This window comes from Lycorma delicatula, chromosome 2, assembly GCF_047948215.1.
Source record: "Lycorma delicatula isolate Av1 chromosome 2, ASM4794821v1, whole genome shotgun sequence".
Lineage (NCBI taxonomy): Eukaryota > Metazoa > Arthropoda > Insecta > Hemiptera > Fulgoridae > Lycorma > Lycorma delicatula.
In genome coordinates, this window is record NC_134456.1 from 164,794,819 (window position 1) to 164,819,829 (window position 25,011).

The following is a 25,011-nucleotide window of genomic DNA, read 5'->3' on the forward strand; positions in this document are numbered from 1 at the left end:
ATAAATAATTGCTGGGTTATATATTTTACTGGTAGGAAATCTTTTAAAATCTAATCAAAAATGTTTAAATTATTAAGTCATGGTTAGGTTCATATTAAAAAGAAAAAAAATTAATCTATTGTAAAATATACCAGAAAAACGTTTCTATCATTTATCGGTACTTACGTATTAACGCCACCGCAGCTACAGCTTTATTTAAAAACGAAGTAGTCTAGTCAATCGGATTTCGGTGGAAAATGGGCCGATATACAGTTTAACATAGATTCAAAACAGTCTCTTTATTAATTTTAATAAATGGTTATTTATATTTATTTATTTTATAAATATAATTTAACCAAACTTAACCTACGCTCGCTAACCTTGACTAATTAACATGAGTGTTTTGATTATTTAAATAATAAATAATTGCAATAATTATAATTACTGAATTAATTAAATAAATACTCAAAAAATTACGATGTTAATTAGTCAAGGTTAGCGAGCGAAGCGAGCGTAGGTTAAGTTTGGTTAAATTATATTTATAAAATAAATAAATATAAATAACCATTTATAAAAATTAATAAAGAGACTGTTCATTTTCCACCGAAATCCGATTGACTACTTTGCTTTTAAATAAAGCTGTAGCTGCGGTGGCGTTAATTCGTAGATACCTATTTATCTCATTTTTATTCAGTTATTAATGTAATTATATTATTCAGTGATTCATTATGTGTCATTTGTAGTACATGTCACTTAAGTCAATCTAATACAATTTAAACCCTATCTAAAAAGAATTAAAATATTAACTTAAATTAATTATTGAAAAATGTATTTTTAAACTGTTATATTTTGCCAGCCAGGTTGCAGATAGATAAGATTTTAATTGCTAATAATAAATGTTCCCGTTTGGGTGTTTTAAGTGAATCTCAATCACAAAACAAGAGTGAAAAAAACATACAAGAAACGACAAACGAGTGCTATTTATAATAACGGTATAACTTATTATGAAAGGTCGCGACTTTTCGTTCACTAGGAAAACATTCTCTAAAATGATAACTGATAATACCGTTTCGTTATGTATTTTTTTTTTTTTTTTTATAAAAGCTATTGTCACTATTAAATATTCATTAATTGACAGGTTTTACATATTTTTAACATTTTTCATCACGCAAAATGAATCCGCTATTTTTATTCTTCTCAGACAGCAAGTCAGCTTATGCCTTTATAAAAAAAAATCTGATGTGGACACCACATGACTTCCTTGTACGCCTATAAAATTACATATACACATTTTTTTTTAAATGAAAAGTACATAAAATTTTAATTCATTAATAACTTCTGATATTTTTTATTTTTATTTTTTATTATTATTGAATTATTATTTATTGTAATTTTTTTTTACAATCAGAGGTTAATAATTATTTATAAATCAATATACTTGTATTTAAAATAAAAAAAAAGTTAAAAAAAAGGAGATGAAGTCAAATATTTCATTAATTAAAATTTTATTTGGCTATAATTCTGGAACCAATAAAATAAGTACTACTTATGATATATCGTGAAAAACTCTCAATGAGGGCTTATTACTGCAATTAAGAAAAAGTTCGAATCCAAATTTTTTGGATTTTGGGCTTTTTGAACACTTTTGGTCCAGTCGATTGCAATCAAAAGGGAAGGTGCACAACTAGATGGTACAACAGTCCTAAATCCAAAATTTCAACACCCTACGGTTAATTGTTTTTGAGTTATGCAAGAAACATACGCAAGTACGTACAGACGTCACACCGAAACTAGCCAAAATAAATATTTCCGTTGAAATCTGAAAACTGAAATTTTTGGTCATCACAATACTTCCATTACTTCGTACAAGGAAGTAATAAATTATGTTACGTCTATATTTAGTGTGATGGCGCAGGCTATAATACTCTTTACTCTTTGCTCATCAAGAAAAATCGAAACCTAAATTTGTTGGTGTATTTTCTATTAAGTGGCGCAAGCTATTAGGGTTCAGATAGTAGTAGGATGTATCAAATGGTTATTATGAATAAACTTTTTAATAAATTATAAATGTAAATATTACAGAATATGAATTTAAAAAAATTAAATATAGTTAATATAAAAAATAAAAATATTATATTAATTAAATATAAAATGAAATACAATTAATAATAAATATTAAATTCAAATTAGTGAATAATTATTAATTATTAACAAAAATAATAATAAAGGTGCCCTGAGGTAGATAATCCCCACGTCCGGAACGCAACATCCATGTTCCACGTCCAGGGCGGCAACAGCTGTACCTTTGTACATCACATATAGCTGGCTAACGGGGTTCCGAGTAAATTTCTCGGTTATGCCTTGTTAAGTTTGACCTGGTTCCAACTTCAGGTCACTAAACGTACTGGATTTTTGGCTACCTGCAGGAAATGAAATAACAAACGATTTTGGAAATGGATTCATACCATTCTTAGAGCTGGCGATGTGGCGGCCAGGGTCAATGTTATTGCAGGTGTAACGGAGACCCTTCCGTTGTCCACATGCCCCCTGCGATGGCAAGCATGTAGCAATGGTGCCCATGTATGTCGGTGCATGGGAGCTCTGAAAGCTTCGGTGAGTAGGAGCCTGGAGTCAGTGCAGAGACTGCGCATCCGCTCTCTGCCAGGACATATGCCGGTTCCACCGGAGTACCGGATAGGACCTCCAAGGTTAGTAGCCCTGGAGTGGGGGTGTACCCCGGCGGCTAGCCTTGCTACAGAAGGGATCCACTGTTCATGAACATTGAACATTCAAACGTGGCAGAGGGTGCACGTAAACACCCTCGTTTAGAAACCTCCGATTCGCCGCAAGCGAAGAGGAAAAAAGTAAAGAATCTGATAGGATAATGAAAGATGCTGATAGGATCAGTAAAGAATTAAAGAAAAGTCTATTTGGCTATAGCGCACCAAAGCCAAGATTTTTAATTATTACAAGGGAGAATGGAAACTTTCAAAAAGTTAGTCCATTCCTTATCGCAAGAGAAGTTACAAATTGTGCTGGTGGTCCTGTAAAGGATATTCGTAAAAACTTTTAATGGATTGCATGTCGAAACCATCAACGACATGCAAAGCCAGAAAGTTTTGGCGTTGAAGAAGATCGGTGAATTTGCGGTCTCTGTCCAACCGCATAGCACACTGAACTCATCCAGAGGAGTTGTTGTTTGTCGCGATCTTCTTAATTGTACAGAAGAAGAAATTGTACAAGAAATTTCAAGTCAGGGAGTAACTCAATGTCGCAGACTTACTATGAGAAGAAATGGTGAGATTCTTCCTTCGGCCTCGCATGTTTTGACATTTAATAGGCCGAATCTTCCTGAAAAGGTACGAGCTGGCATCCATCGGCTTGATGTACGAGCTTTCATCCCGCAGCCGATGAGATGTTTTAAGTGTCAACGATTCGGACACACAGCAGCAAGATGTGAAGCGCAGGAAATATGTATATGTGGAGAGAAAACACATGAGGGTTACCCATGTAAAGACCCTCCAACCTGCGTTAACTGTAAAGGGCATCACAATTGTCGTTCAAGAAACTGCCCTACATATAAATTAGAAACAGCAATTCAGGAAGTTAAAACGCTTCAGAAGGTAAGCTATCCTGAAGCAAAGAAGATTGTTAATAAGCGTACACCACGACCATCGACTTCTTATGCAGAAGCAGCGGCTGCCCCTTCCACATCTAAAATTAATGTGGAGCAGTTGCTTAACACGATGGCACCAAGTCTTGCGACGATGATTGAAAGAATCATTGATTCAAAGATTGAGTCGACTCATCAGAGAAAACAAAGTAAAGATGAGAAGGCTCATCCCCGGACTGACGCCGTTGACATGAGAGACACACCAGCGCCGTTTAAAAAACCAGCTAAATCTGCGATTGTAAAATCACCAAATTGTGTAAGAATTAAAAATCTTGATTTATCTGACAAAGAGAAACAGATCGCTCCGTCGTGTAGTCACAAATCCCAAGAAATTGTGACAAGAAAACCTGAATCTGCGGAAACAGAGGTGCAAGTTATTATAGAAAAAGCACCAGGCGTAGATGAAATAAAACCTGAACCAATAGAGCCTCCCAAAGCGCAAAGACCAGCTTCGGTGAGAGCATCTATTTCAGCCGGACCCAGTACTGCAGTAGACATAGAGTCCGGCTCATCCGCCGCGGAGACATCATCGCGCATTAATTTAGATTCTTTAGCAAAGATGCTAACAGCGCCGGCGAAAGTTTCATCAACTGACGTCAGCCGAAGAACGTCACTGGCATCCGAAATAGAGGAAGACGATGCCATGTCTGAGGCCTCAGATACGCTGTCATCAGAGGTTGAGGCCGTCAGAAGAATGGAGAAACGTAAAAAAGGTTGGCCGAAAGGAAAGCCTAGAAAGTGATTTTATTGGATCAGAAGTTATAAGAAAAGTAAAATTTTGATCATTTTTTTGACACATGAAAATGCGAAATTTTGAACCCTTTTTTTTTTTTTTTTGAAGTGGGATGGGGCTAATGACCAAAGTAGTCAATGCCCCTAAAAACCTCAAAAAAAAAAAAAATAAAATAAAAAAAAAAAATAAAAAATAAAGGTAATTATATATCTTATGTATTATTATGATGAAGGGTAAACACAATAATATTACAACTGAATTCCGATCGGCTGTTATGTGATAAGGTAATTACCAGTTAAATGGAAATAATTCAAATTTAATGTTAATTATTAGTAAAAAAAATTGTAAAATAAAAATTAATAAATAATCCACAAATATGTAATAAGTATTTTTCCGTCGGAAAAATAAACTGCAACTACATGTAAAATGGTCCATTTGTGCTTTTGATTAACTTTATGTCAAATACACAGTCAGTTTTATGTCAGTTTATAATCATCAAAATAACTGATATTACAACCACCAAAATATCAGTTTCATTGCAAAAGTGTTTGTAAATCTCCTTATGACAAAATCATTATGAAATCAAAAAAAAATGTTGGATAATAAAAATCTTCCAAAAAACTCATACAGCGTGAAGGTATCCCTCAAATACAATTATTTGACTCAAATCCGAAAAAAATGTTATTTTTCAAATTACAAAGGTATACTCTCCCACTGGGTTGTTTAAAAATACAACTTGTTTAGAATACAACAACGAGAAATAACACAAGCCAGCTATAAATTAATCGTTATAAATTAATAAGCTATAAATTAATCGTATAAAGAGTAACGTCTAATTAGAGTAATTTATTTTGCTATTCTAATTAAAACAGCTCCATGGCGATTTTCTTTTAAATCCATTTAAGTAATGCAAAAAAATATTAAATTTTAAACGATACAGTTAGATGAAAAAAAATAAAAAAGTAGCTTAACCTTAAGCTGTTTTATCTGTTTTTCTATAACTAAGTTGCAACATTTAGACTCGTTTGAAAAGCACTCACGCTTCTATATAGATATTCTATCGTCACAGACTAAAATTAAGTTTTGCAGTACCCTATTAATCTATATGTAAATTTGCCACAGAGCAGCTGTGGCAGTACGGGAAAGCGTAGACAATTAACCCTTCACCCTTCTAAAATCCTGGCATGCAATATCGCTTTTGAGTTTAGATGGGGGTAAATGCAAACAGTCTCTCAGATCTTCTTAGTTCTAGAAAACAAGGATACATTATGTGCACTTAATGTACAAGTGTGTTTCTTTAAAGTGTGGGAAGTAATTTTACTTCAATTAGTTTACCTGTTTCAACGTTTGTAAATTTACATGATTCTGTTGATTTACATAACAGAGAATTTCACAACAGTAATTTCTAGCGTGTTCTCTCCTGAATTTTAGAAAAGTAATTAAACGTATTTTTTACGCTAAAAAATTATGTAGATATTTTTATAGAGTTTAAATAAAAGACATGAAGAAATATAGCAAAAATTGAATAAACCTAAAAAGAATACAGTTTAAGTTACTATTGCAATATGCTCCCAGAAGTTTATTTCATAGCTACTGCGGAATTCTTCATTAGTGGTGTATTTGGAACTACTGTAAAGGCGCCCGAATTAAAGAAGTTAGAAAATTCCTTCATTACGTGATTGAATTTTATTTTTAATCATGTTGTGTTTGTTCGTTAAGTTTTGACGTATTTCGTCCAAATTTAGTGGCCCAATAGATTTGGTATTGTTTGAGTGTGTTGAGTTCATGGCTTTTAAGTACTCTATGTAAAATGTTTACGTTTTGGTCTATATCTTAGTATTCGTTTAGTTTTGGTGCAAGGTAGTTTGCAAAGTTGATTTTGTTTTTAGGTGTAGTACTTGCATATTTTCTTTGAATCTGTATTTGATATAGTTCGATCTGTCGGATCTGCGGAATCAAAATTTTGCAACCACTTAATTTTTAACTTGCGTACACCTGAATAAACATATTTATCAGAATTATTATTTTTTAGTATGTTTATGTTATTAAGTAAACTTTTTTGCGGTTATTAAAAGAAACATACTAACCTCTTCTCCCGAAAACGTTGGTATTTTTTTATTAATAATTGCTAATGTTTGGGTTAGAAAGATTAAAAAGTTTTAAATCCTTAATTAATATTTTAAAACAATTTCCAGTTTTGTAGTCAAAGAAAATGAGTGAAGTCTATCTGATATCTGTGATGCTGCTATATTTAGTCGGAACACTTTGGTACCCATGTTTTTGGTTCGAGATTGACAGCCTACAAAAATTGTGACAAACTGAATTTATTATAATTTATAATTCAGCACATGGGTTTTAATTTAAATATATCGTTAGTATTTTATTTTTCACCTAATAAAAACATCTTCAGCAAAAGATGTTTAATTTAATAAGTAGCGTTTAAAAGATTTGCATTTTACATTATAGCTTGTTGATTTATGATTAATAATTATTATTATTATTATTCTACTTACAAAAACTTTGGATAAAGTAAACTAAAAAGTTTTTCATTAAATAACGTTATGATGGGCACAGTTAGTGAGCCTGATCGGAGGACAGTTGAGGACACCAAATGAACTGTGGCGGCAAATGTAGATACGGCAGTACTAGTGGTCTCTGCAATTATGGTGGTGCATGGCACGGGCCCAGAATCGCGTTATGTATGGGTGGAGCAAGCGAGGCTGGTGGTGTATAGTGTTTACCTGTCCCCTAACATTGAACTGGCTGCCTTCGAAAAACTGGTGGACAACTTGGTCAGAGACATCGGGAGGTGGAAGGAAAAAGATGTCCTACTTGGAGGTGATTTCAATTCAAAGTAAATCCTTTCACGCAAATCCCGCCGTACCTAAGGAGAGTCATACAGGAGTATTTCAGAGACAGGTACGTGATCGGAAATTTTGAGCACAGAGAAGAAAAGGTTCTCTGTCACAGGCGTATCCCTCAGGGATCAGTATTGAGTCCAGCTTTGTGGAACATAGCATTCGATGGAGTATTACGACTGCAGTATCCAGAGAGGGTCACACCAATGGCGTTTGCAGACGACCTAGCGTTGATATTAATCAGTAAGTCCGAAGACGAGCTGATGGCTGTGAGAGAGGAGGCGGTGGACTGCTCTCCAGCTAACGCGGTGGCCTCCAGCTAAGGGAATAGCTGACTACTAATGGGCTGAGGATGGCAGATGATAAATTGAAGGTGGTTGTCATGATGACTGGGCGCCGGAAATTGAGTCCAGTTCCGGATGGGTGAAACGTTTGTGTACTCCAGTTCGGCGGCGAAGTATTTGGGTGTTTGAATGGATGGGCGCAGGTCTTTCTCTGTACATGTTGGGGAAGCTGTCAGAAAGAGCGAGCGGATTGTCCAAGCTGTGAAAAGGTTGAAGAGCAATATGGGTGGCCCCCAGGACAGCGAAGAGAGAAGGCTGATCTCAAGTGTATACTCTTCAGTAGTGCTGCATAGGGCGTCTGTTTGGGTAGGTTCTCTGGATGGGGCACGTAACAAAAGAAGGTTGTTGAGCCAACAACTACGCCTCAATCTGCGGTTTATGGCAGGGTACTAGACGATAGGTACAGAGGCGGCGTCTGTCATACCTGGTGTGCCACTGATTGACCTGCAGGCCAAGATGAGACATTCCATTGCTTCAGGGAATGAGAGGAAATTGGCTGCGACTAGATGTTCTGAGCTCGGAACGACAAATGGAATGCGGCGGAGACGGGACGGTGTATACACCGGCTCATCACGTTACAAGCTGCGTAGAACGGAAGGACGATAATACCAATTACGAGCTATGATTGTGAGGAGCGGTATATCGCGGAGCACGTAGTGTTTATTGGCACGAGGTGAAGAGACTTGAGGGCCAGCATGATGGAACACGGCGCAGTATGTGTGGATAATGTAATAAGTGTGATGTTGGGTGACAGAGATGCTTGGACAAGAGTAACGACTGCTGTGTCAGCCATAATTTGAAACAAGGCAGCGGTGAAGAGGGGCAGGCAGGCTGGAAGTCTGTAGTTGATCTGAGGCGGACCGACCGGTGCCAGATGGCTGTGGGCGGCCAGCCTTCGGTGTGGGTGGCAGGGGCTCCTCGGAAACGTCGTTCGCCGATGCTCCCCGGGACGTCGCTCTGGCTGTTCTAGTTCGGTGACAAGAGCGCCCGGGTGATTGCGCAGGGGCTGCGTGTGGTTTAGATCTGGCACCTGCGTGACTAGAGGGGAAGGTTTTTTAGCGGGTGAGAGCCCCGCACTTGCCGTCAGAGCGGGTCTGGCAAAACGCTCCAGGTTTTTTTAATTAATAATGCATTAACGTTGGTGTGGCCTATCCATAGTTATTTTGTTAATATTTCATCAATATTAACAGATTATGCGTGTTTAATAAGTATTATAAATGCCGTCTTTTTTAATTACGTTTCTTCGTTAATAACAAATTTATAATTAATTTTATTTTAAATATTACAATTTAATTTTCGAAGTTTTTTTAAATAATCTATAAAATCAAATAACCAAGATGTATAAAGAAAAATCTGACATAAAATAAAAGAATGTGTATACAAGCAATAAAAAATGTATTATTTATCGTGTAACTAATATACCATACATTATTTGGTACAGAACTACTAACACAGCATGTTATAATGTTGCCGATTTATCCCCTAGGTTATTGCATGACGTCACGCAATCCTGCCTTCCAATTTGATTGATTAGATTGACTTTATTGAACATTCCACCACCTATTTACTTGACTAGTAGTTACAGCATTCATTAAATTGTAATTAGATTTAACGAACCATCTGGCTGTATTTCATTTCAAACTACCTTTATATGTTACCTCATACAAACAACACGCAAACAGTTATTTCAATTTTCAATATTACATAAAACGGAATTCCTTTGTACAATATGATTATGGGAATAAAGAAAGCAAATGGGATGCTTAAAAATTAAAAAAAAAAAAAAAGATTTACACTACAGAAAAGTGTTATGATGTAATTAATCTTTTAAAAATTATCTTAACACATCTACCAAAGTACAGATTAATTAATTTTAAAATAAAAAGATGATAAAATATGTACAATGTGGGAATTTTCTAACTGGAAAATGACTGCAAGTGTTTAATAATACTAAAGATTATTGTTGATTAAAAAATAAACGGGTCTAATTTATTTAATATTTTTTAACGGTGATAAAATGGTTTTAAAAAATTACTGATATTTGTAAATTATCTTTGTAAAATAAGAACGAAGTGTCATAAAGAATTTAAGTTGAAGTATTTATAAACTTAAATTGCTGATAAATGTTATAAATTTATACCTACTCAAAGTTCGTAATGTTACTAATACAAAAAGTCTGTTTTCTTATTAATAACAATTTGGATTTTTTTATATTTTTAAAACTTAATACGAGGGTTACTATTTCACAATGTTCCGATAGGTCACGAAATGAAAACCACAGTGAAAATAAAAAAGTTTTATTTGTAACAAGTACTTACATAGTTACACTATTTCTCTACATAGTCGCCACTTCGATTTAGACATTTGTTATAGCGTGGTACCAACTTTCCAATACCCTCGTCATAGAACGGAACCGCCTCTGTTTTCAGCCATGTTTCTACGCTGGTCTGCAGCTCGATGTCTGTGCCAAAATGTTGTCCTCCTAGCCGTTTCATGTGAGCAAAGAGGAGAAAATCGGATGGAACCAAGTCCGAGCTGTATGGTGGGTGGTCAAACACTTCCCAACGAAAACGCTGCAGGAGCTTCTTTGTTACAGCTGTAGTGTGCGGCCGAGCATTGTCATGGAGAAAGACAATACCTGATGACAACATTCCTCTCCGCTTATTCTGAATTGCCCTTCGTAAACGTTGAAGAGTTACGCAGTATGAGGCTGCAGTGATGGTTGTGCCACTTCCATAAATTCCACCAAGAGAACTCCATTCCGGTCCCAGAACACAGTAGCGATACACTTTCCGTTGGAGAAGGTTCGCTTGAACTTCTTTGGTTTACTGGGAGAATGAGAATGCATCCACTGTTTGGATTTTTCAGTTTCAAAATAGACCAGCTTTGTTTCTTCAATTTCGAAATGGACCCATGTCTCGTCCCCTGTGACAATTTTGTTCAAAAATCTTCTCCTTAATTGTGGTAGCGCTGGAGAAACGTAAGGGAGGCGTCCATTCTCATTGTTTAGTGATGGTCGGACAGCATCTTGGGAACCCATCTCGCACACAGTTTACAGTACTTAAGTCTCTCACTCACAATGGTGTAGAGAGCTGACCTTAAAATTTCAGGAAACGAATCACTCAATACAGAAATTGCAAACCAACGATTTTCTCTAATTGCCTCATCCACTCGCTCAACGAGATCATCGGTTGACACTCGCTTCCTTCCCTGCCCGCTTGCATCATGAACATCTGTACGTCCTCCTTTAAAGTTCTTGCACCATTGTCGCACTTCGCTGTCACTCATTGAAGTTTCACCGTACACATTATTCTTCGTCGATGAATTTCAGCTGCATTACACCGCTCAGCCTGAAGAAATCGAATTACTGCACGCACTTTACACTTGGCGGGAGATGCTATTGTTTTAGACATGTTTACGTGCTAGCTGCAAGTTCAGAACAAAAGGAAGTGACGCAGCGTGATTTAAGGCCATACTAGAGACGCTGCACAACACATATGCGCAAAGGTTCAACCGATTTTTTCGCGGGTTTTATTTCGCGACCGATCGAGCCTTGAAATAAAAATAACTCTCGTAATCTATCTATTCATACTTATTTTGGTGGAGACCACAACACGGCGACGTGTCTGAAGCCGCGCGAAGAGCCTGCCTCGTGTACAAACTGTAAGAGGCCGCACCCGGCCAATTACAAGGGCTGTCCTTATTATAAGGAGCAGCTGAACAAGCAAAAAGGCATCCAGAAAACGTCCGCTGTTACTGACGGACGTAGCTGGGTACGAGTTGCCGGAGAGGGAAAACCGAGTTCCCAACCGCAGGTAGTTTTACCGGAGGCAACGGTGATGGTGGAAAAGGGGGAAACCCCCACACCAAACACCACACGGTGATGGTGGAAAACCTACCCCCACACCAAAAAAGCCTAAACCGGGAATAGTTACAAGAAAGGTGGAGGCAAAAAAGCTGAACAAGCCTGCTCCGCAGGAAAAAAAGGCAGCCGAACAATTGGCAAAATCAAAGAGGGCGGGTGCCAAACCCACGACGTCTGGCAAACACACCAAGGTCCCAGAAGCCCCACGTCCCACCAAAAAAGGCGTTAACGACTCCCGGCCCCTCCAGCGACAAAATAAATATAACCGCACTCCCGAAGGAGAGTTCCAGTACGGTTTTCTTGTCACAAGTGACAATTAAGGATGTCCTACCGGAAATCCTAGCAATATTGCCCCGCCTGTTCCAAGCAAAATCTCTGAAGGACTGTATTCAGTCCATCATAACGTGCCTAATGTACCTGCTATCTAGGTATGGTTAGGCAAACTCTCAGACTGCTACAGTGGAACGCCAATTCAGTAGTCGGCAAGACGGCAGAACTTTGCCGTCTGGCCGAGGATATACTGATAAACGTAATACTGTTGTCTGAGACGTGTCTGAACGCGAATAAACAACTGACCATTTGGAATTACTTTACGTATAGGACGGATGGGCCAGTACGACCCGGACGCCCTGCCAACTGCGTAACCGCAATTTTAGTCCACAGACGCCGCATACACACGCGGGTCGTCCTCCACACTAACGTAATGGAGCAGATTTGTTTACATATGGAGCATCTAGGCACGGTGTATCAGCTGATTTCGGCTTATAATAAACCTCACTCAGCGGTACTGGGTGCAGATCTTGATGCCATGCTAGAAAATTGGGATGGGCTCATGATACTTATGGGCGACCTCAACGCTAAGCATTTTATTAGCAATCTGACAAGTGCAAATGACAGGCTGCTATACGAAAGGGCACGAGCACGCTGGTTAGTCGTCATAGGCCCTGAGGTGCCCACCTTCGTTCATCAAACGGGCAGATCGAGACCTGATGTACTCGACATCGCAATCATGAAGGCGGTAACAACTCCGGTCATGATTGAAAAGATAGAAGCCATCAGCTCGGACAAGTCTCCTGTCTTATTGGAGTTGGGCCAAGCAGGGGGCGGCGGAGACACCCCGAATATACCCCGAAGGTCAGTAAATTGGAAAATGTTCTATGAAACTCTCCAACGGGATTACAGACCAGCGCATCATGAACTCCTGACCACACCGGAGGAAATCGACGACAGGGTCGAACGCGTCACATCGTCAATGACCGAGGCTCTGTCAAACAGCTCTAGGGAAAAGACCAGGAGGCCTATCCGTAATAATCTCCCACCTCACCTCTCTGATGCTATAACAGAAAAGCGCCGACTGAGGAGGAGATACCGAATTACCCAGTCCCCCGATGATAAAAGGGCTTTTTATATTCAAACGGACAGAGTGAAACAGCTGCTGCCACAACATTGAAAGGATTCATGGAATGAATACCTCGTCTTGGTCTCAGACGACCACTTCTCGGCGTTCAGGCTAAACAAAAAACTGCACGAAGCCCCGCCATCCGGTTATGGGGCAACAAGGCCTTCTGGCATATTCGGAGGCGAACAGGGTGGAGGTTTTCGCCGACACCCTGGAGAACCAATTTACTCCAAACCCCCCTCCCGCCACGAACGACGACTACACAACCGAGGTGGAGTCTTTCTTCGTAGATTATTTAGCACAGGTGGAGGACACCCCACTAGAAATAGACCAAGTCACTGGCGGAGGTTTCCGCTGCAATCAAAGCCGAAAGCCCCGACAAGGCACCGGGTGTTGACGGGATCGGTGCCCGCGCATTCCGGAATGTTCCACCCGCTCTTACAGCAACCATAACCACAATATTCACGTCAATTTTGTACGTTGGATATTTTCCGAATTGCTAGAAAATTGCAAAGGTGGTATGCCTACCCAACCCTGGGAAAAAGCTGATCTTTCACCAGAATTACAGGCCAATATCCTTATTACCAGTGTTGTCAAAGCTATTCGCAAGGATTTTCCTGGAGAGAGTTAGGTGACATTTGGGTAAAGGAGTACGGCCTGAGCAATTTGGGTTCAGGGGGGGCCACTCGACGACCCTCCTACTGGTTAAAATAATCGACAGTCTTGTCGGAGGCCTAAATAGAAAAGCGGTAACAGCAACCATTTTTCTAGATGTGGCTAAAGCCTTTGACAAAGTTTGGCATAGCGGCTTGCTGTATAAACTCGCACTACGACGATTTCCTGTCGCTATGTCAGATTGATACGGTCTTATTTACTAGACCAACAATTTGTTGTACACGTAGGGGGAACAATCTCTTCCACCAAAGACATAGCCGCTGGGGTTCCAACAAGAAGCAGTGCTTTCGCCGTTCTTGTACACGGCCTACGTCAAGGATATGCCGTTGTCGGAAGGAGTCAAAACAGCTCTATACGCAGACAACACGGCATATTATTATGAATCCAGAAGTGTAGATTACGCGATCGAGAGACTCCAACGGCAATTGGATCTAGTAGAGCCGTGGCTTGATGTGGAGATTCAAGGTCAACGGTGAAAAATCGATGGCAGTGATGTTCACATACAAGACACGTGCTCCAGCTAGGCAGCTGGAAATCTCAGGAGAGAAAATCCCCTTTGGGAAAACAGTCAAGTACCTGGGAGTAGTCCTGAATAAACGGCTACCTTAGGAGAACATGTTAAATATGTGACCCAAAAGGTCGTCAGGCCTCACTATACCCAGAACTGAATAGTCCGTCACCAGACCTCAGAAGAAGGGAAGCAGAGCCGCACAGAATGGAAACCACAATGATCCCCAACTCTGGCGACCAAACAACCCACTACCCAGACGCAACATAAGACAAGACTAAAAAGCATAGATGCCTTAGCCTCTAGACTTGTATTCGGTGACAGAGGGCAGAAATTAAGTAGACCAAAGTCTCACGTAGCCTAGTATAGGCTGAGTATACTATCTATACTAAGCCTCACGCAGCTTAGCAGGAGTACTTGGTTTCACTCGGATGGTGGTCATACACCACCCGCATTCATAGATACGATAAATATCGTTCATAGAAAAATAAATTTTTACACCAAATATATGCAACTGAAACTTGTACAATCTTTATGATGATAGAGGGAGACCTCGATCATAAGAACTTGATAAGAACCAATAATAATAACTTTGTAGAAGAAATAATCATTAAAAAGGAACAAAAAATACATAAAGTAGACACATTTAAGTAATTTGGGGAGATAATAACACCAACTGTATTCGAAACAAAAGGTATTAAATGTAGGATTCGTAAAATGGTAACAGCTTATAGAATGACACTAGTTGTTTACGATAAGAAGTTCTTAAGCTATAAAGTAAAACTACGACAATACATAACGACGTAATTTGCCCAGAACCCCTATACTGTTAGGATTGTTTAATTTAAGAACCTTTTTTAAAAAAAAAAGAATTTTAGGAAGATTTTTGCACCCAAAAGAACGATTGTAAGCTAAAATATAACAAAGAAACCAAGAAATAAAAGATTTAGAAACGGAAAGGCGAAAAAGAAGAATGAGGTTTCTGGCCATATTTGTAGAATGAGTGAAAATAAATATTATGAAATCAGCCCGATAGATAGATAGAATAGAAAGATACACCAGCAAGGGACAATGTCCAGGCTCCGCGATCTGTAGGAAGAAATATTGAAACTCCCGCCATTCTTGCGTTCCGTTCCAAAATTATATAATTTAATTTTAATTTAATTTATGCAAAGAGAGAAAAAAATAGGGTGGCACCGGGAAATAAACCAAGACCTGCAAAAACTAAATAAAAATTGGAAAAAAATAATAACAGATAAAATAGTGTTCCGAAAAACACTGAGGATTTCAAATTAAATGAAAAGGAAAAACCAAAAAACAGCTCTATAAAATTTACATAAGACCAAAAACAGCCACTTTCGAAAATAACGAAAAATTACTTTAAACAACGGAAAGAAGATGAAAAAAAATATAGGAAATACAACGAGAGAACAATTATTAATATTCAAAACTTTTTTTATGCTTTTGTGAAAACTATCAGATTTTTATATTTGAAGGGTACTCGTGGGAGAGTCAAGACGAGCACAAATATTTTCAAGATTTCTGAGATTTTTACTCTCTCCAAAAGTAGAATTTTGGGAATTTTTCAGATTCCAAGATGGACATATGGTTAAAATTGTACACTCATAGACCTAATATTATCTATATATTACGTAATAGGATTTATAAATGAGCGAAGTTGAGGGGTGTACGAGACGATAGGTAATTTCTAATTTTTTATTTTTTTGTTCAGGAGGAGATACGCTTAAAAACCGGCTGCATATATTTTACGTGATTCTATGGTTCTTACGATAACCTCAGGAAAACAAAAAACTTGTGTGCATGTACACACACACACACACACACACACACACACACACACACACACACACACACACACACACACACACACACACACACACACACCAAAACACACACACACACACGTTTTATATATATATATATATATATATATATATATTATAGCTTTTGTTTCATAATTATCTTGATTTAAATGATATGAAAAAATTTAAAGATTTATAACTAATTTCCATTAATAATCTACTACCCTATATTTATAATATTCATATATTTTTGAAATGCTGTATTCAAGACAGTGATTTTTAATTTCAATTAGTAGATTTCAAACAATTTTTGTTGTTCTATTTGGATAATAACGATTCCTAAATTCAGTCATTTTAGTTTTGAATGTATAAGAATTTAAACCGTCATTTATTAATCAGTGTGATTAACACCTACTTAATAATAATCGGTGATGAAGTTCTAGAGTTACGTTCTGGAAAAGAAAAATAAACGATTTGGAACAAATTACCCTGGTTACTATAGTCAGTATAAAAATAAAAATGAAAGTATAAAGTAGAATGTGGGAAAAGTATCGAAGAAGATTTTGCAAGAAGATATTATTCTTTTATCTTAAGCTATCAAAATAGTTTTCTTAAAGTTTTGAATGAAAATATCTCCGCCTATCTCCATGGCGTAGTGGTAGCGTCTTGACCTTTAATACGGAGGTCCCGGGTTCGAATTCCGGTCATGTATGGCATTTTTCATACGCTAAAACGTTCCATTTATATATCCCACGCACAAGATTCAAGCTTACGTGGCGGTATGATAAAGAAAAAAAAATATTTCGGTTCAACAATCTAACGTTAAAAAAAATAAATACATTACAAATAAATAGATTACATACCTATAAATCATATTTCTGGATCATCGATCTTGTTCTTTTACAACTAATTAAATTAACTGAAAGAAATTACAAGAGTACTAATGTTTAGGAACTCCATATTAGATTACTACCATTAACATAACAAAAAAGTAACATTGATATAAGTGTATTTGATTGTAAATAAGGTTTGAAAACACAAATAAAATATGTACAGGTCGAAATGAGAATCTATTTCTTTGTTGATGTCTTTTAAAATTTAATTTCATCGTGACCGTATTAATTAGTAGTTTTACTTACGATATTTGTTATTATTCTAGGCTTAAACAGAGCTATGTAATGTAAAATGATTATTTCAACAATTATTTATCATAGAGATGTGTAATGAAAGAACAAATAAAAAAAAGATAATATGACACGTCTACTTTAAAGAGAAAGAACAAGTGATGATATAGAATAAAAAAAAGTATTGGAATTCAAATAAAAATCATGTATTTTCTCCGTGTTAAGAAAAAAAGATTTCGTAATAATTAATCCTTCTTTTTCGAGGATTTAATAGTTTATTTAAAATTACATCAAATTTTAGTATATTAAAATCTTAAAAAATAAGCTGACGTTTATATATAAACCTGCGTCATGAGTACAAGAGGGGAATTCGCTTGTAGGTCATTACAACAAGTAATCATTGAATTTATTCTATCTTGATTAACATCCAGAAGAAACGGTTACAATGTAATATTACATTTTAAATAACTTTAAAATTATTTACACAATAAAAGAAAGAAAAAAATTGTAATTATCCAACATTTTTCTTGTGGAAAAAAATTGTAAACTATAAATAATGATGAAAGTAAAATTATAATAAAAGCATTTAAAATAAATTACAAAGACAGTATAGAAGAAGGTTTGGAATAAAAAAAAAAAAATTACAGTAAAGATGTTTAAAACTGCTTTATACGCTGATGTTTTTTCAATAATTAATTGATTTTACAACCATTTTATCACAACGACTTTCTAGAGAACTCAAACGATCATATAAGAGTAAAATCGTTTTCACCGTTATTTTAAAGCGAAGCGAGCAATAATGAGATCACAAGCGTTAACATAGACGAATAAAATCATTTAATTAATTACTGTGAAGTAATAAATTAATAGCGACTGATAGGTTAGACAATTTAACAACTGAAAATAAGTAAGTTAATTAAATCTTACCTAGTTAATTTTTAAACTCACCTTATTCCTGTAGAATAAAATGCTATACCCGATGTGAGTAATTAAATTTTATTTAAAATAGAAATAGTTATAACGCGCACATAACAGAATACAACAACATTGTTCAACTGCGATGCAGTAACTGATCATTTCGAACATGTCCAGACACGTTCGAGAACACAGCTGTCGCGACGTAGATGCGCATTGGCAACACAACAGAGTACAGCAATATGCGAACGTACAAACGTAAGCTACGAATTAAATATTTATCTCAGAAGTTATTTATAGATTTGAATTGCAGTATTTTTACCTTCCCAGCTATTATGATAGAGGAAAAACATTGTCAGCTGTAAAAAAATAACACTATCCAAACGAAAATGGATATTTTTTATAACATCTTTAAAATTCAATTTAAATAAAAATCTGTTTTTAGTGTTTATTATATATATATAAAAAAATACAACATTTGATCTGAGTAAATAAAACTATACACATTTCCAAACACGTTGAATCCGAGTAATAGGTTCACACGATAATAAATGAATTTAACATAAAAAATTCAATTCTCTGATTTTAAATATGGAACGGTATTTAAGGAAATATAACAAAGAAATTACTGAGTTTTCTTATTAAATAAATCATTACTTTCTGTTTATAATTTTTATTATATTTTCAAAATACCGTACAATAGATTATTATTATTATATGCCCAATTTTAGTTTTCACAGTTGTCTTGCTCAGTCTTAGACTGAACAATATTGAGGCAGTACTTTTAAATAATCAAACAGCAATTAACAACAGAAAAAAAAAACAAAAAAGAAAAATAAATAAAAGAAAAGTAATAGGTTTTAATTAAATAAAAATTTAAATCCTCTCAACATAAGCAATTAATTTATTGAATTTGAACTAGGGTCTTGCAGCATCATATTACCTGATATCTCGGCTGAACGATCATATAGGTAATTTTTTATTATAAGCTATTATCCCAGCTCAATCATCTGACAGATCTGGTATAATAGTTGATAATACTGATAAATTTTCCGTATTAAGAGAGGATTTTTTTAAAACACAACAATTTTTTTTTGCTAGTCATTTATTGTTGTTTACATATTTTTTGCACTAAAAATTATTTTCTTTAATTCTTTACTAGTTTTGATGCAAAATTATTTCCATATAATTTTAGGCAGTACTAATCTATTTTTTTAATTTTTAATTTTTTAATATACAGATTATAAGTGAAAATATAGAACTCTACTGAAATTAGCCTAGTATGTTTTGAAAATATAAAAAATTACTATGTGTTTTCGAGCAAGCTGTATTGTTTTACATATGTTCATTCCATTTGCACGTACAGTTTAATCTATTGGGGTAATTCAACTTAATCCCAGCGGATACTAAACTGCAAAAATGGGACGTCAGAAGTATATTGTATTTGCATTATAGGCTCCAATTCACAGATGCTTTTATTCTGGTAAACATTTAATGCATTTTTTTAATATATAATTGTTTTTTAATGTAGTAAACAAATTGATCAGCATGATAAATTTTTATTTAATTTTTAAGAAAACAATCTAGAACACATTCTACTTTTTAAATTTTTGTACATATTCTTTCGAAGATCTATTCCGGATAATGAAGCATGTTGATTTTTAGACACACCACTTTAGGATACATCTTCTTACAGGTACTTCATCATTTCATTTTAAATCATATCATAGTAACTGTTTTCACATAACAGTTATTAACTACAAAAACATGTAAATTTTATGCATAGTATGCAAATTAAATGAAATTACCATTCATGAATAATATGAAATTTACGAATAAACTCAATTTTTTTATAAAAAACAACATATTATTTAAAAAAAAAAAAAATACAAATGAATACATTATTCGATTACAAACTAAAATAATTTCCTAACTACCTCAGGGAGAATATTATAAAAACAGAGCCATCTGAAAACTGTACTTGAAGAGATTGGAGTATATTTCCAAAAAGGTCTTCTGAAAGCATACTTTCATAAATTTAGCACGAAATGTACTTAGTATATATTTAATAATGATTTATAATAAAAAATTTAATATAATGTAATTATTTAACCGATCGGAATGGTGTAGTAATAATACCGTCGTCGCTAATCAATTGTTTGTTAAACAGCTGGTTTTTGAATTCGAAGACTCTGAGGTTCAAATCCTAGTAGGTAAGTTACTTTCATATGTATTTGGATACTAGACAGTGGATACCGGTGTACTTTGGTGGTTGGGATACAGAAATAATCGGCCTGAGTTTCTATAAGACCACGCCTCATTTATATGTCATACATTTCATCCTAATCTCACTAGGCACACCTACTTTGAGAAAGTAACGGCCATGCGATGCTTGACGACGCCGCGATCAAGGGGATCTTTATTTATTTATATTTTTTTGTTTTTATTATTTTATTACTTTGTTTTACAGGAGAAGTAGAGTGAGGTGCACTCATGTATGTGTGACGGAATGTTGTAATTAAAAAAAAAGTAGGATCGAAGCGTGGTGACGTGGAGGGTCAGGGAGGTAATCTTTTTGCCTAGGGTGTTCGGGTCCGCCCACATTCAAGAGTGGAAGGGTCGGGATTCTCCGATGATGGCATAAAGAACCCTCAAGGTATGAGTGGGTCGCGAAGTAAAGGATGTGCGTAACGTACATCTGGAACTGTTAGATTAGGGACAGTATGGGTAGCGCCTTAGCGGAAGGGCGTAGCGGCTATCCGGAAGAGGAATGTCGGTGTGTCCTAGTGAAGTTGGGGAGATCCCGGTGGGAGAGCCCCAGAAGGTGGCTAGCTACGGCGGACAGAGACTGCTGCCACGACACTCCGTGGTGACTGTGTTTTGCTTAACGGAAAGGACCGGTTGTCTTGGGGGTGTTATTAGATAAAGTAGTTATTTAATGTAAACAAAAAAATATTTCACTGGACCATGGGGTTTCTTATTGTTTAGAACTTGAACAGATTGCAACGTAGAAAAAAAAACTAAAAAATAGTGATTTACAAGCGACATTCTCTCTCAGTCAATCAAAATGCGTTTTGGGTAATCAGGAATGTTTCTTACATACTAAAAAAGGATCCGTCCTTATATCCAAATTTATGTTTGTATATGTGTGTGTTAATATCTGTTTTGCTAAAGGACTATTTCCATCTGATTAAAGCTTAATGAATAAAATGTAACAGAATACATCTCAAGTTGATACGTTTATACAAAAATGTTAGAAAAAATTATAGTAGCCTAATTTTTGTTGTCAGCATTTATTACCAATTAAACCTGATAATGTTTACACTTACAGAAAAGAAATTCATATTGAAAATATACAAATGTAAGAAGGTTTTAGAAATACTTTAAAAATATGCGTAGTACTGAAATTTTTAAAGAAGAAATTATGTGTTCCACTATCATTCTCAAAATAATTTTGAGATGGTTTCTATCTTCCTGAATAAAAAAAAACATCAAATAGATTTCAGTTAATTGAATAGAATTGTAAAAAGTTCATAAAATCAAATTTATGGTGGTTGGGGACCTTTTATTAAATATCTTTAATAATCAATTTCATTATTTTAAGCTGATTTTGTATAAGTTAAAAACTACATAAGTATAATTTTCATAAATTTTCAACCTCTTTCAACATAAAACAACCGAATAATATTTCTTATTCCTTTTTTCATCCTCATATTCTAATATCGAATTCGATTTTTCAACATTTTTACAGAATCACTCCCCATAATATAGCTACAGACGCCAAATATTCTGATTATAGATTTAACCGTTCTTGAAATATTAAGTTAGATATAGAAAATGAACATTATAACAGTATACATATAACGTATGATGTTTTGAAATAAAGATTTTATAAGTTTCTCATATCTTTTGTCTCAAAACGCAGAGAAATAAAAAAATCAGCGTGAGTCATGTTTTACCAGAAGTAATAATTTAATTATGTATAGAACAAAACCGAAATTATGAGGTATGGTTGTATAGAAAAACGGAGAAAATTAAACAGACAGACAAAATGAGAAATAAGAAAGAATTCAAAAAACCAATAGAGGAGCAGATTTTGCAAAAAAAAATATAAGGAAGAGGAAAACATGTTTGTAGTAACATATCCTTCGTTCAAACAGTTTTCATTACGGATCACGTAGGAAACTGGATAAAAGTAGAGGAAAAAAGAATTAGGATGTCTATATATTAGAAAGATAAAAAGCAGTAAAAAAATGTCAAAAGATGCTAAGAACTGAGAGAAATTGTGAACTATCAATTGAAATGATGAAAAACAAATTTATTAAACAAAATGAGTACACCTTAATAGTTGAGAAAGAAATCAAATTACTTTAATAAAACACTTAAATAATTTTTTTTGCAACTCAGTTAAAAATGTTAAACGGGTAACTAACACACGTCTCTCTAACTAAACGAGTAAGTGAAATGGAACAAAGGAACTACTGTATAACATTTCAGATACTAGAGTAAGTAATACGTTTTCTAAATAAAATTTCATACGTATAAGATACATTTAAAAATCATTAAAATAGTCTTTTAGAAACAATAAAGAATCTATGTCGAAAAAATTAAGAAATGTAAAAAATTAAATAAAGATTACTCGTGCTGTAAAAAGTTAATTTTTAACTCTAATAAAACTTTAATCAACTGTGTTTTAGCTAGATAAAACTGATCAGCGAAATAACCCACCGTAAAATGGTATAATTAAGTATTATTCGAATATGTTAAATTAATTCCATCATATCTAGTAAATGTAATTAGAAGGGATAAACATCAACGTAACTGTTTTACATTTATAAAATCTATGCTACATAAAACAAAATTATAATAAATAATTCATCATTCTCATAAACAACTATTTTCAGTAATAATTATGATTAATTTAGCATTTTATACCACACATATATTATTTCTACTTCAACTATAGTCTATATATTCAAGAGCAACTTTTGCTCGTCAACCATATAACACGAAATTTTTTGAATAAAAATACTTCAAACATATGTAGTCAATTTAATCTAATTATTGAAGAAAATCAATTTTTTTACTCTAAAACACTTTGTATTATTGGCTGTTGCTTTAAAATATAGTTTAGAGGAAATTCATATCGATTCATCGTTAGGTTTATTCGAAAACAACACTAGAAAATTTAAAGAACTATTTTTTATTTTAAGGTCCGGGACCACCATTAGGCATTGCTTCAAAGGATGAGGTAGCGTGTGAAAATGCAATGCCTGACCGGGATTCGAACCCGGTACCTTCGGATGAAAGGCCGAGACGCTACCACTCGCGCCACGAAGAGCGGCTTAAAAGAACTATTAGATAAGTGTATGCATACACACACGCGCGCGCGCGCGCAAACTTATACGTAAAATATACACATCCACTTCCATAGAGGCAAAAAGAGTTTTATAACTAAGCTTATGCTATTTTGGATCCACTATCAGGGAGCGACTATAACCCAAAGGTAGTAGACGCCCACGATAGGGGACAGCTCTAACTATACCCTAACCGCCCTACCGTATCAAGCTTACTGACCATAACGGTAATCGTTTTTCTTCCTTGAAATATATTCTTTTTTCTTATTAAGCCACGCAGACCGGATCAATCCTTAAGACCTTAATTAAATACATAATAAAAATTTCATTATTTTAAGACTAAGGGAATTTAAAAAATTTTTAAATCCGGTTGGAGGTGGTTTTTACCTTATAGCTGGGAATGTAAAACGAATTATAAAATTATTTATTAGATTTTATTTTAATGGACCATACTCTTGTAGGATATTCTTTGAGCGTAGTAGGGAATGTCATGAAATTTTTTATATACTAGCAAATCGGGAATTAAACCTTTGTTGTATTACTTGGATAAATATTCATTCAGTTGTATACATAAATTTTAAAACAAAAAAATAAATAAATAAACAAAAAACTTATTTAATACTCACACCGTTGTTATAAGTGAAATAGATTTGAATTATTTTGTAAAACATAAAACAGAAGTTTTCATATATAGTAAGTATGACTTAATAATATGTACAATGAAATTTGATATAAAATGAATTATTAACTACATTTACTGTCAAGTACCAAATATTCAACCTGTCTTGCACCAATTACATGAAAACTCAAATGATCTGACAAATGATTAGCTGTCAACTCGCTTCAAAAGAAATTAACTGCGGGTCATATCATCCTACTCTACATCAGAAATATCAAACTTGTCAAAAAATTTTATTTAAAAACGAATCAAAATTGTCATTTGCAACTTAATAACATGGTTCTAATTTTATTTCAAAAAAATAAATTTTATGGTAATTACAAAACAGCATTTTAATTAAATCATAATAACATGCGTTATCCCAATTAATCTTTTTATCGATTATTGGTTTGTTTACATAAATTTTAAGTATCAACGATTTTTAATTGTGTCGAAATCCCTCTATATGAAACTTTGCACATTGTTATATTCGGGTTTTAACTATATTTTACGCTAGAATAAGACATAATATTTTAGTTCAAGTTTGAATTTGCATAAATTTTTGTATTGATTTAATATTTATATACAAAAAAATAATACAAATTTATATATAATTATTATTAACAAATGTAATTATTTTTTCGTGAAATGAAAACTAAGTGATGTGTGCAGAAAATATCAACTATGTCATCAGGAGAGATGTTAAATTTTAAACTACAAGGTTTAGTTTGGAATTTTGAGAAACCTTTTGAAGTTTATTATTATTATTATTTTTTATTAGTATTTTAATAACTAGAACAGTTACAGCATTTTCCAGTAATAAGTTAGCATTAGAAAGGGTATCCAAAAAATCACAATAAATTTCTTTTAGCCTCCACCTGACCCAAAAAATCAGGAATAATATAAAATAAAAAAATATCTGTAATATTGTAATAGATTAATTTTTGACAAGCAAGACTGGGCTTTAGTATACCTATGAGAACTTTATTTTTATATTATGTTTATATTATTATTATACACTAGTGTTTGTTTCCACTATATTATAAATGAATAAACAAATTACTTTTTTAATATTTACTATTTTGCTTATTTTTACTTCT

At 34.5% G+C, this 25,011-nt stretch overlaps 1 protein-coding gene across 2 annotated transcripts in view; it reads right to left on the reverse strand.

The window, feature by feature from the left end:
- Mct1 (Monocarboxylate transporter 1) overlaps nt 1-18,050 on the reverse strand; it is a 576,612-nt gene extending 558,562 nt beyond the window's left edge. For both annotated transcript variants that reach the window (XM_075356629.1, XM_075356630.1), the window contains exon 1: nt 17,930-18,050. The gene's annotated coding sequence lies outside the window, so the exon portion shown is untranslated. The remainder of the gene's footprint in view (nt 1-17,929) is intronic.
- Nucleotides 18,051-25,011: the final 6,961 nt, after the last annotated feature.